Raw genomic sequence first — 13,337 nt, 5'->3', positions numbered from 1 at the left:
TGTAATACGTCTCCATAACAGCAGGCGGCGCTAATCTGTATTGTTGCCCAAAAAATGAAAACCGGCAGATGATTGGACGAACGCGTCACGTGGGTCTGGCTTCTCCCGAATTTCAAAGCCAGATCATAATGGCGACTCATTCGGAATACGATCTCGTATTTAACTAAAATAGTTCACGGAAACGTGTTTCTGAAAACATTTTAAGCGAGAAAGGCCATGCAGTTGCTGAATCTCTCGTCATTTCAGATCGACAAAGGTCAGTTTAAAAGATTTTCATCAGATTTTGAGAGGCGTTCGTAACACTCATCCCGCTCGTCATTTCCGGTAATTGTAGTCCGACTGCCCAGTGGCCGATTCAACAAGTCAAATCGGCCCAAATGAACGCCGACGGCTCCTCCGACTGACGATGGCACGGAACACACCAAACAGACTAGGGTCACCGACCTCGCCAGACTGTCCGGCGGCCGATAATTGGGTTGGTGTGTCAGCGCCTTAATAGATAGTGAAGAAAGAGAGAGAAGGGGAGAGTGGTGGGATAATGGTGTTTTTAAATTTGTAGTACCTGGTTTGGAGAGTCCTATTTTAAAGCTCAGTGCTGGCTGTCAAAAACACACACAACTTAGCGTGAATAGAAGGCCAGGGGGAAAAGGTGTTTTCAAATGTCTCTGTTTAAGCTCCATATACTGTAATTGTCAGGCGATGAAGCTATCAACTATAATGAGACTGCCACTGCTGGTAGCTCAAGTCGGCCAATAATTGTAAGGTTGGTGGTTTGATCCCCTGTTCTTCTTATGCACACGTTGACGTGTTCTTGAGCAAGACACTGCTCCCCAAATGTCATTTGCTATGGATACAATTGTCTAAAAATGTGATGTGATGACTGCACATTTATACAACAGTGAATTAAATGTATACATTTATTTATAGAGCAGATTTAAAAAAATGAGAAATCGAGCTATAACCTGGCGCAAAATAGGAAGAAAGGCCATTCCCTTGACTGGCTAGCCTGACAAGCCAGGTCTGGGAACTCACCATTGGCAGGGCTCAATCCGAGGGGCGGGATAAACGGTTGTCTTTCAAATTGCCTCTGCACGCAATAGGATAGCACTACAACCAACCAGAGCAACGCTAGTTGATAGAATAAACTTTTGCCGTATCCGGTCGGCAAAACTCCGAACACATCTTGATTGATTGATTGATTGATTAGACTTTATTGTCCACCTCAGTGGAAATTTGTCTTCGACTTCTCCGACATCAATGACACCAATATAAAATGACATTAAAATACACACAGTTAACAGTACAACTCTAATACCATCAACATGCAACAACAGGAATGGAAAACTGATATATGCCATCTCAAGAATGTATTGACTGACCCCGTTTTTAATTTTCTAATTAAAAACAACCGTTGGTTAGCTCTCTTAAAAATACTCTCTAAGTTAACATTAAAACTTAAAGTGCGATCAATGATTGTACCCAAATACTTGAAATTTTCAACTACTTCCACAGGCCGGCTGTTAAGTACAACAGAGTTTAAGTTACTGGCCTCTCTCAGTTTCATTTGTATTACAAGTTCTTTTGTTTTTGTCACGTTAATTTCCAATTTAACAATTTGACACCAGTCCTGCAGTGAAGTGACTTGGCTAAAGTAGGTTTCCTCATGTGCTGCATTATTTTCTGTGAGGAGTCCTACCAAGGCCATGTCATCAGCATATTTATATAAACTAACATTGGTGCTGTGCACAGTCATTTCATTTATATAAATAGAAAACAACAGAGGTGACAACACGCAGCCTTGTGGTGCTCCAGTATTTATAACAAGCTCATCTGAGTAAACCCCGTTCATTAACACTCTCTGAGGGCGGTCAGTTAAGAAACTTCTAATCCAGTGAATGAGCCCGCCATTCACATTCATCCTATGAAGTTGTTCTAAAAGAATGTCAATTTGCATAGTATTAAAAGCAGAAGTAAAATCAATAAAAAGAACCCGAGCAAGCGATTTTGGTTTTTGCAAATGTTTCGCTATTTGATTTACAAGAGTAAGAGTTGCATCCTTTGTGCCCCTGTGTGGCCTATAGGCAAATTGAAGGGGGTCAAGTTCTTCTCAAGCAAAATCTTCCTTTTTTAAGAATGACTTCAGTGCTGTTCTTTGTTCCTACAAGTCTTCCAGAATCGTGGCCAAAGCCGATTCAAAAGACCGCTGTTCGCCAGCAGCAGCAGCGATCTTCTTTGTTTTCAAGCAGCAGGGAATTCATGCACCGTCAATATGTTAAGCCCGCCCACCGACTCTATACACAATGTGATTGGCCTGACCAGAATTTGTTTTTTCCAGCTCGCAAGCCAACGGAGAGTTGCTAGACTGACCCTGGCTGCAAAATACATTTGCTGCCGCTAGGGGGCATCTAGATTTCTAGGCTATTGACTGGCTGTATTGAAAAATGAAAATAATGCCAGAGAAACTCGGAGGCGACATAGCTGAGTTTTCTTTACCACATCGTAGCCTCAAAGCACCATTTTGTGTTTACCTAACTGCCATTACACTAAAATAAGGAGAAGAAGAGATATTGATGTTGACAGAACATTTTTAGATAAGGATCTGAAAACACTGATATGCATTACAAAAAACTTTCCACCTAGACATTGTTCATTTTCAAATTCATCCACATTAGTCAGTAATGTGAAGTGTATAAATGTCTGATTCTCACCGTCTGAATACTTTTTTTTAACAAACAATTCAAATGCTTTCTTCTTCACAGACACAAACACAAACAGAACATCCCTGCGGTGACAAACTGTGTATGGCAGGGCAAATGCAATTTGCTTTTATTTTAGAAAAAAAAAAAACAGCATGCCTCTCATTCACCTGGCTGATGCTTCTCGGCTCTGTGTAAAAAAATTCAAATAGAAAGAGACAGGCATTTATAAAGCCGATATATTTCAAAGCAGATTCCCCTAAGTAAAGATGATACTGGGGATCCTTGCACATATGGGCAGATGGAGGTAGGGAAAGGGGGGACAAGAGGAATCCCACCCCCCCCGAGAACAGAGAAGTCATCTCTGCTCACATCACATCTGCCTCTCTTTTCCTGAAGCAGGAGGCTCGAAGCTTGCCTCTGCGGTGTTCCTGACATCTTGGCTCCATTAATTGCAACGTGTGCCGGCCGTATTGGTATTCACGTTAGGCCCTGAGAACAGATGGCGTTTAACTTTAAATATTATTAACACTTCCCAGCAGTCTAAGATCCTGGGTGGGGGTTATGAGGACAAGCAGATGTGCAGGTGAATTTAAAACTATTTCCATAACAGCATCAATGGAGGAAATTCATTGTATGGTTTTCCATTTGTCGTAATTGGGGTGTGTGTGTGTGTGTGTGTGTGTGTGTGTGTGTGTGTGTGTGTGTGTGTGTGTGTGTGTGTGTTTTATTTTTATTTTTTTCATAACCACCCAATGTTTGTGTTTCATGTGTGCATCATTATCCACAACATGTTTTATATCTGTTTCTCTGTATTTTTATTTGTGTGTATGTAGCTATACTATATGCTGTATCAGTATTTCTACAGGTTTCCACAATGGTAACCCCACATCAAAAATGACAAACCATCTATCAAATAATATTGATTATTGCTATTTTATGTATCTTGCATATTACTATAAAAACTGTAGCTTCATCAGTAAATGAACATACATAGCTATTAAAAATGCTATGTACTCTATGATTGTAAAATATCAATATATATAGCAGTGAATTACAATAAGAAATATAGTTTATAATCATCAACAGTGTTTGAAGGAGAACCCTTTGAAGTTGTCTGATTGTGTGTCATTTTACAATGAGTAATTTTTAAATGTTGTAGTAAATTAATAAATTATAACTTCTTTCCAATGTAAGACATCCCCTTAAACCCATAAAAGACACGTCAAATATTTTATTGACCCACTGTGAAAAGCATAAGTACATTTTAATGCTAGAGCAAGCATTAGAGCATTACATTCAATGAATGTCTTATTCAAGAACGAAAAGTGACTCCAAAAAGCCACAGTGCGAACGTACGCCCTGTGTAGCCTCTGAATGTGCTTTGAAATGCCTTTGAATATATATATGACAGCCCTATCTGAGACAGTCTGCAAATGCACTTAACGGTTGGGTGGTAGGAAAGGTGTTAGAGAGGTGGGATGACATGGAATGACTGGAAGTCATCACGGAGGAGAGGACTGAGCGGGAGGAAAAGAGACCAGAGAGAATAAAAGCAAGCTGTTACTTTTACATAGTGTAGGGCAGAGCGGCTGCTTTTGATGACAGCCACAGGGGGAGTAGAGTGATGTTTGTGTGTGTGTGTGTGTGTGTGTGTGTGTGTGTGTGTGTGTGTGTGTGTGTGTGTGTGTGTGTGTGTGTGTGTGTGTTCATGCAAGAGTGAGTAACTGTCTTTCTCTCTTTGAGTGCCTTTGTGTTTCTGTGTCTGGTTTTGTGAGAGAATAATAGAGAAAGCTTTTTTTCTTGTATTTATGTGTCTGTTCCTGTGTGTGTGTGTGTGTGTGTGTGTGTGGGGGGGGGTGGTGGTGTTTGGGTGCCAGAGACAGAAACAGAGGGGGTAAAAAAAAAAATAGTGCACCAGTATGAGTGAAAGAGGGCCATGTACTAGAGCATGCACTGACATGTCACATCGTATTTGTCACATTCGAAGGGAGAGCACCCGTAGTCTCTGGTGCCCTGACCCTGCAGCTGGGTGGTGCTGTCTTGCTGTAGCAACACAACAGCCACCATCTCTGGGATTGTGGGGCTCCAGATCACTGACCCTCAGTAACCCCACCGGCAACCTCGGTAGAGCTTAGAAAACTGTCGTCTGCTCATCCCACATATATTGAACTCTTGCTTGCACCAAGGAGAGGCATTGTATGTGAGGGCTCGTCTGTGTGTGCGCATGTGCGCATAAAAAGAGCAAAATATCACAGCCCCCTTTCAAAATTAGCAATCATGTTCAGCTGATTGCTTAATACAATGCAGTTTAGCTAGCTTAACCACCAACACTGCACAACACCCACTGAAATAATGCAGGTCTGGTACTACAGGAGGTTATTAATCTATGAACAGAGGAGATTGCAGTCTGGCTTCTGGTGAATCATCTGTTCTCTCTGTTCAGTACTTAACAGGTGCAAGAGTTACTGCTTTAGTTACCCTGGAGACAGCGGTTTGAAAGGGCAGATGAATCGGCTCCAGGATTTGTTGGGTTAATAGGAAAAGGCTAAGCTATAATGCTGCCGCTGTGGAGACTTGAGCTTCCTATGAAAAAATAAAGCGAATACCTATTTGTGTTTGTTCGACCTTTTTCTGAAAATAACACTGCATTTTATGGGCATTTATTTTAGCCTTTGCCACAATAGCATGCATGATGCAAAAGTACTGTGGCCCTGAAGTGCAAACCATGGCAGCAAATCCCACAATGCGAAAAACAGAAATATGGCTCTGTATTTTTATTTCTTCGTTTTTTGAATTGAAAATAAATAATAAAAAAAAAAATACTATTTCTGTTTGATCGTTTCTTGGTTCAAATGAAGAAAAAAAAATATCAAAACGTACACGGACCCATTTGCAAATGACAGATAGTGCAACCAATCAGGACGAGGATCAGTCTCCAATATGTACCTACGCTTTCCGTTTAAGTCTTACTAATGCTGTCCTGTTGTGGCATTTGCTGCACTTCAGGGCCACCGGTACAAAAGAGCACTGTGACAAATAAAAGAAAGCTCTATAAGCTTCTTCATGCTCTTTCACCCAGAAACACAATGTGTACTGTACATGCTGGTAGAGAATAAGTAGGCTTGTCTGTTTCACTACTTCCCTCATCGATATAAATTCTGTTTATTTAGACTGTCAATTTAGACATTTGTCTAATTTGCTTATTTACAGCAATCACAATGTGATAAGCACTAAGGGGTTCAGAGTGCTGCAAAAGAGTGGTTCAAGGAAGGATGGCTATTATTGAACTGTTGGGGAATCAAACATGTGTCTTATGGCTTCTCAACCACAAGAGTGCGGGGAATTGCAAAAGCTTCTGCATTATGTTATGAAGGAAATAATGTTTAATTATGTAATTGCAGTGTGTTTAACATGGATCATCTTCAAGTTTGAGTGTTTTACTAGTAGAATTTAGAATAGAAATGAGGCCTTTGAGTATCTTGTTGTGCAGTATGAACACACGTACACAAACTTATTAAATCACAAAACAAAGAACAGTTTGTTTTCCGGCCTCCGTTCTGAGTTCAGGCAAATGAACAGACGGGTCATTCTGGTGTTTTGCCGGGCTCACCCCTGGGCTCCAACACCAGTCAAAGCAATTACACAAATAAGCCTCTGCAGTTCATTCCTGTGTGAGACGAACAGACGTGCCAGATACCTTCGCAATTCTAATTGAGTGAAAGAAATCCTTGTGCAGACTTGCGCCTGTTAACAATGCCTCCCACTCGAGGCCCTCCTCACAGAAAGCAGCTGCTGTTTGCTGTTTGCCGCTGCTTGTGTTGTCCTTCACGTCAAGTGTTTATATAAGTTCTTTAATCAAATAGCTATTTATAAAAAAAAAGGCTAATCACAAGCAGGTCAAAAGCTGTTTATGTATTGTACTGTCGTGGTGATAGAAATCTCATGTGTTCTGCTATTAAACATAGTTTTAATTAATTTATTGATAACCACAATGACAATGACAACAATATGTGTATGTGAGAGTTTTTCTATTATCCTGTAAAAAAAAGTTTTTTTCATAAAGATAATAATGCTTGAAACTACCGATTCTCATAGCTTTTAAAAAAAAAAAGTTGAATGGGTAGAGTTTACAAAGGGGTAGTTTATATCCACAACGTTCCACTTCCGGGATTGCTCTTTTGCTGTCGGAAATTCTGAAATTCAGTCTTTTCGGCCGGATGTCCGTTACCTTTCGCTTCCTTTGTGTTGGAATTTTAAACTCCGGTCGACTTATGAGGAATATGGTTCACTACTCCTCAGATTGTTGCAGGGTAAATCAAGACTATCTGTCCAATCTGAGTTTTCTGTTGCACGACTAAAACAACTTTTGAACGTTATTCCACCAAAACGAGTTCCTTCTATTTTGCAGCGGCGCCGTAGATCTGCCGAGCGCCTAACACCGCCCAAGACAATTGTGATTGGTTTAAAGAAATGCCAATAAACCAGAGAACGTTTTTCTCCCATCCCAGAATGCTGTGTGGACTAGCCAGACCTTCCTCCGCAGCACTGTGAAGGAAAGTCTGGCAAAGTGACTAACCAAAGGGCAACCTCGGTGCTGAAAAATGAAGCCAACGCTGAAGTGCCAAAAACTGCACTTCCTCAATGCCGCCCACATTGAGTTTCATTTTAGCTCTTCAGAAACCTGGTCTATGGTCTCAGCACTATTATGTGTGTGCAATGCCAGGACTATTGTGAAGAACACATTATGCAAGAAGGAGAGAAATCCAGACCTAGTTTAATGAATTTTGAGCTTGATCAAAATAATTGGTTTTGCGACCCACCACTTTACTGTTTTGGTTCACTCTCACTGCTCTCATCAATACAGCTTTTGGCAAAAGCAGACAGCTGTTTTCAGTGAAAAAGTTTACAAACCCTGTACACTACCTGCGCTAAGCACCAAAGGTTAGAGACTAGGTGAACATAGTGGAGCATTTAGCCACTTTATAGTCAGATATTTCAGGTGTTGGTGGAGAACAAAAGCAGAGCTAAAAGAAAGTGGCTATTGGACTTACATTCACTAATGAATGCTAATGTTCTGTATCTGCTGGATGTGTAAATGAGTAAATAAGTTTAACATATCAACTTTTTAAGGTGATATGTCACTATTGTTTTTACAGCTTGTTTCCCCTGGCCCAAAGTGACCAAGAAATCAGATCATGCAGGTTTAAAGCATTTACAGAGGAAATGACCCCAAAGTGATTATTAGTTCATAGGGATGTACACAGAGAAAAGAAATTGATATGATTGCTGGATTAAAAGGCACATATATTAGCCATATACAGTATCCGTCGTTTGTCCTGCCAATAATGCCATCAGTGAGCTGCAATAAGAATCCCCTGCAGGATGATTGAGTTGTAATAGTATAGCCATGACTCTTAATGTGTCTCTCTGTTTAGGACTTGAATGAATAATTTATGCATGAGTAAAATGATCAGAAGTAAAGCTTTTAGAATCAAGTGCTGTTTCCATTTCTGCAACAACATCCTGCAGGGGCTATGACCTTTGCCTTGATGTACGATACCATCTTGAAAGACTGTGGAAGAAAACAGATTAGAAAACAGATTAGCAGGAAAACTTAGAGACAGAGAGACAAATGACAAAAGGCAGACAAATGGAGAGACAGATTCAGCGAGAAAAGAGTTGGAAACAAAAGAGTGACGAAGCAGTGGGAGGTATATGCGGTATATGCTGTTTGTCAGGACAAGGAGAGCAAATTGTCAGTTTTTGTGCCGCATCAGTGAGTGATGGCTGCCATTATCTCACCCAATGGGTATAAGGAGGCGATATTAGCACACTGTATCCACACCCAGACAAAACAAGCAGAGTTCTCCACAGTGGGGATACCCAGAGCCAGCATGGAAAATGGAGTGTGAAAGCATGCGAGGCATAAAGATTGGTGGGGGGAGATATTAAAAGACAAGGGGAAGGGGAAAAAAGGAACTTAGGAGATAAGGAGCAGGTTTCGCCACGCACTAAACACAAAATCACAAGAAGGCTAGTGTCAAAAACGGAGGAAGAGAGGAAGTAAGAAACAAAGGAACTGAGTGTCCCTGTTGTTTCAGAAGATCCTGCAGTGTTTTAAATATAATGTTCTCTCTTAACATAGACCACATGGTGTGATCTGACATCCACTGAACAAAGTGGCTCAGGCAGATATGGTAGCACTGCAGAGGGATGCGAGGAGAGGATGAGAGTTGTAATTAAAGAACAAGTACACCTCACTAGCTCTCCTAACACAGGGGGAAACTATCTGTGATTGTATTAGCAGTATGAATGGGTATGTATGCGTGTGAGAGAGAAAGGGAAACAGTGCATGTAAATTGTGTGGACTGAAATCCAATACACATACTGCATGATACCTACAATCACATGCCTCTTAGGGGTGAAAAGTGTGTCATATTCCCAGTTGTATTCATATGGTGCGTTCTTTTTGTCCACCGAAGTCGATCTACGAGTCGTTTTCCGGAGTTACGACCCGGAAGTTGCAAAAAGAACGCCCCCGAGGTCGTATTTACGACTCGTCAAGTCGTCAGGACCCCGAGCTCACTTTCAAAGATGCCTACGTCGTGCATTACACGTAGTAAACATTGTGGTTATCTACAATTTTAGCAACTTTTGTCTTTGTTGTAACCAAATGAAGAAGTCGTACACATAGCGCTGTATACATGGCATGTCGCTACAGTCTTATTATGAGTTAAATACCGCCTGATTAGTTATTTTGTAGCTTGTGCAGCTGAAATTGGCTAGAGACGCTCAGTTGCTATATGACAACAATGGCTTTAAGCCGAGTCTTGAGCAGAAAGCAGAGCAGTAGCCTAACGTTAACGTTAATCAAAACGTAATTTTCATGTATCAAACTGTGAAATATATTTGTGTAATATGTCAATAACTGGGTGAATAGAATCCTAAATGTTACAAAAATCCATCTTTTCTCCGACTCATAGTATTGTGTGACAAAAAGAACGCAACAACCCGCGGTTATTCGTTTTTCGACACGGCTGTGACGTCACGCTCGAGCTACTAGTCGCGATTACAAGACAAAAAGAACGCACCAATACTATTTTAGAAAGCAGCTAGTCCTGCAGGATCTACTGTGTGAAGAATACATTTCTGACATTTAATGCCTGTAACGATCTGCATTGTTGTTACATGTTAAAATACAGACCCAACAGAGGAAACGAGAACTTCACAGTGATGGTTCAGCGTGGAAGATATTGCAGAACAGGTGTTTCTATATCAGTGTTGTATTTGTGTTGTACATGTGAAGTATTTTTACCCATGGCATGTAAACAAAGAGGCGTGACAGAGAGATAGAGAGGACAAGAGGAAAAGAGAGAGAGAGAGTGGTTAATCCACGGATTGGGCCGCTCGGATCCTAAAAATTAACATTCTAATTAAGAGCAGGTGGGTGAAATAACACATAATTAATGAGGAAAATATTCACGTTCTCTAAAATGTGAACATTGCAGAGCTGCTGTCGGACAGACAGCTTCATTTGTAAGGGAGTCCCCAGAAAGATGCCCAAGGAACAGCAGCTTAACTTCATTGATTATTTCAGAATTTAAAAGTCTAGTTCTTGGTACTCTGTCAAGTTTATAACTGCAATTAGTTTTGTTGCTTAAATGTCCGACGACATTAGCTGCAGTGACACTACTGCACGCATGAAAACGTTTACAATAACTGAAAGCTGTGCCGCACGTCATATATAATTGACATTGCTTTGAGGCAAATATGTCTCATGTTTGTTAAATGCCTGTGGCCTCGACTCCTCTTTCCTTAAGTCTCTTCGTCGACTCCTCAGCTCGAATCTCCTGTGGGCAGGACTAAGACGCAGAGAGAGGAACCGAGGAGAGGAATCAAGGAGAGAAAACAGGGATGCACAAACTGGGAATTGGGAAAGGGCTTATGTCACTTTTTATTTTTGATTGTGGAACCAAAACTCTCCAAACCCACACCATTTACTTTATTTTATGTGCAGTGTCATCACACTGCACATTTACAGGTAGGCTACATTTTTTTTCATGCCCTGCAAAAATAGCCTGTGTATGCTAATTGTTCTTTCACTTTTCCACCAGTGTTTTGCTAACGAGAGGAATCTGTGCCATCCATCACTGCAGGAAGCTACAATTCACAGTGTATTGAATTGACAAAGCCAGCAAATTAGAGAGGCATTAATACACAGGATATGTCCCATTTAGGATATATCCTGTCTATTGATTAGTTTCTCTTATGCCATTTTCCAAGGCGAGCACCAGACCCAGCAGGTTCACATCATTGGAAGTTTTAATAGATACCTCCTGCGATTTGAACTTACGAGGAAGAGGTATTGTATCAAAATGCAAAATACTGTAATAATAGCATTGCTTTTTTATTGGCTTCAGCAGTTAATTGGCAGAGGGTTCATCTTTTGGCAGATGAAAGCATGAGTAGGTGTTAGATTTAATGGCTGTGGTTTATTACAAGCTGGAGTACAATCTGGGAAGCCAGTTTGAAAGCCAGGCAAAAAAATTACTGAGTTGGCATTGATCAATAACCCTGTCAAATCCCAGTAGACAGGCCATACTATGATGATTGTGTGATTGGACAGTAAAAATCGTATAAAAATCTTATGGTCCGTTCAATAACATTTATGGCTTAAATTTAATAGTTGATACAGCCATGATAAACCTTTATTTGCCTGTATTTGCCTTTGCAGTGCAGAATAACCAAACATTCAAGTGAAAGAAAATATGTTTTCCAGATACTCAGAAATGCTATTATTTTTCTTGGCACAAACAGGACAACATGCTGGCATCTGCATGTGTCAAGATGTAGCTGCTGAGATGAATCTGCCTCAGTAAGTGATTCACAGTCCCCTGGGCCTTCAATCAATGTTATTCTTCCTCTGAGATTTGTAATGGCACTTTTTTTTACCTTCTTCTCTATGATGATGCAGATAAAAAACAAAGAGAATGACTCATATAATCAAACCATTAACAGAAAATGTCATGGTGAGTCAAGTACAGAGGAAGTTTGTACACTCTCAACAAGTAGCCCAGGTGCATACATCTTTTGAAATGCCACACTTTCTTTGTCAATCTTGTCCACACTTAAGTGCAGCACAGATAAGGTTGAAATAGCAGGGGAATTCAGACAGATGGGTCTTAGCAACTTCAGAGCCAACACATAGTTCAGCCTACATCTAACCCCATCTCAGTCCATTCACAAGCTGCGTTTCACCTACTCTCTCTCTCTTCCTCTTCTCTATATAAAACAAGTCAACAACATGAAGGCAGCAAAGCAATCAAAACAAAGGCATTGCTGTGTACATCTGATTGAGAACTCAGGGGAGGTGAAAAGAGGTGATGCTGAGAAAACTGTAATTCTAGACTATAAGACTTCCTCTCACGGGAAACTTGGAAATGAACCGAAAATGGCAAGGTGTCAGCATCAAAAGGAGATTATTTGTTTTCAGCATTAGATGAGGGCAGAAGCACAAGTCCCACGTTAAGAACTGGAGAGGTGATGTGGTGGCACCAGTTTGTCTTTAATACAACCACAGGCACAGCCATAGATGGGATTTCTGAACAGGCCTACCAGGTAGGGCTGAACGGTTTTTGAAAATAACCTAATTGCGATTTTTTTCACCAATATTGCGATTGTGATTTAATATGCGATTATTTTTTAAGATCCTTGTCTTCTCTATTATTCAACAAAGACAAGCAATAAATCATCGTATATTATGAACAACACAAGATTAGATAGATTAAACAAACTGTTCTTTCCTGGAGGCCAGGCCTGTATGTGATGATGAAATTAGGTGATGCATGAATTTATGTGAATGACATCTTTAATTTAACTACTTCAATCACAGTACTATATTGAGCACTGACCAAGCATGGTGTAAACATTCATATGAAAGTCAGAAACAAATCACACAAACTAAGGTGCAAATTGCAGAAAGATAAAAACAAATATGTGGCTTTACCACACTTAGCAGTATTTAGATTATTATTTACTGTAATAAAAGATATGTAAACATGTGGATTGCATTTTTAAACACTGTCTTTGAATTTTACTAGACAGTTAAATAAGTAAAAATATAGTAATATAGTAATATACTGTGTGTGTATATATATATATATATATATATATATATTGTATATATTACTGATCTCCAGTCAGTAACAAAAAACAATGTAGAAAATAAAAGGAGAGAAATATCTGCCTGTACCTCTTTGAAAATATTTAGGTAACTCAAAGTTAAATGTAATCGCTGTCTGAACATTAATATCTCAATATGAATCATAATTATCTCTAGTCAGTAACAGCAACACACAATGCAGAATAAAGTGCAGTGAGTTTGGCACTACCAGCCATAGTGATCCTGATCACACAGTAAGCAATTTCTCACCATTAGCAACTCCCGCTCCGATCCAGCTCCGGTCAGTGTACTTCATACTCGCATCAAATCTATCACCAAATCTTAAAAAAATCTCCAGACTCCGGCCATCACTCTTTGACTCTGTGACGAGCATGTAAGTCACTATATCCCCTCCGGTGCTAAACAGACGCTCTTTGGCGATAAACTCCGTTACTGCTTGAATAATTTCCTCGTTC

At 40.1% G+C, this 13,337-nt stretch overlaps 1 long non-coding RNA gene across 1 annotated transcript in view; it reads right to left on the bottom strand.

The window, feature by feature from the left end:
* Positions 1–2,873: 2,873 nt before the first annotated feature.
* LOC120549650 overlaps positions 2,874–13,337 on the bottom strand; it is a 63,036-nt gene continuing 52,572 nt past the window's right edge. The window contains exon 3 of the long non-coding RNA XR_005637412.1: positions 2,874–3,188. This is a non-coding gene — a long non-coding RNA (uncharacterized LOC120549650). The remainder of the gene's footprint in view (positions 3,189–13,337) is intronic.

This window comes from Perca fluviatilis, chromosome 20 (assembly GCF_010015445.1).
Source record: "Perca fluviatilis chromosome 20, GENO_Pfluv_1.0, whole genome shotgun sequence".
Lineage (NCBI taxonomy): Eukaryota > Metazoa > Chordata > Actinopteri > Perciformes > Percidae > Perca > Perca fluviatilis.
This window is presented reverse-complemented; position numbering and strand designations above follow the sequence as displayed.